Source organism: Morone saxatilis, unplaced genomic scaffold (assembly GCF_004916995.1).
Source record: "Morone saxatilis isolate NCDOM2014 unplaced genomic scaffold, NCSU_SB_2.0 Contig20, whole genome shotgun sequence".
NCBI classification, from domain to species: Eukaryota; Metazoa; Chordata; class Actinopteri; family Moronidae; genus Morone; species Morone saxatilis.
Genome location: NW_023339763.1, coordinates 781,407 through 781,662, shown reverse-complemented (window position 1 = coordinate 781,662; position 256 = coordinate 781,407).

Below are 256 nucleotides of genomic sequence, written 5' to 3'. Positions count from 1 at the left end.
CCAAACTAACAATACAATAGTCATAACAAATCCCCCACTGATCCTCCATTTTAACTTCAGTAACTGCATTACGTCACCAACATTACGGTCCTGATGTTTTTGTGTTTTTCATATCAGAACCACGTCAAGTTCTGCACGTCATATTTGTTGTTTAGCTTATGTAGAAATACGACACATTTTTTAAATATTAATCCAGTGGTTTCCAAACTTTTGGGGCTTACAACCAAAAGCAAATAATGGTTTCACAATCAGAATT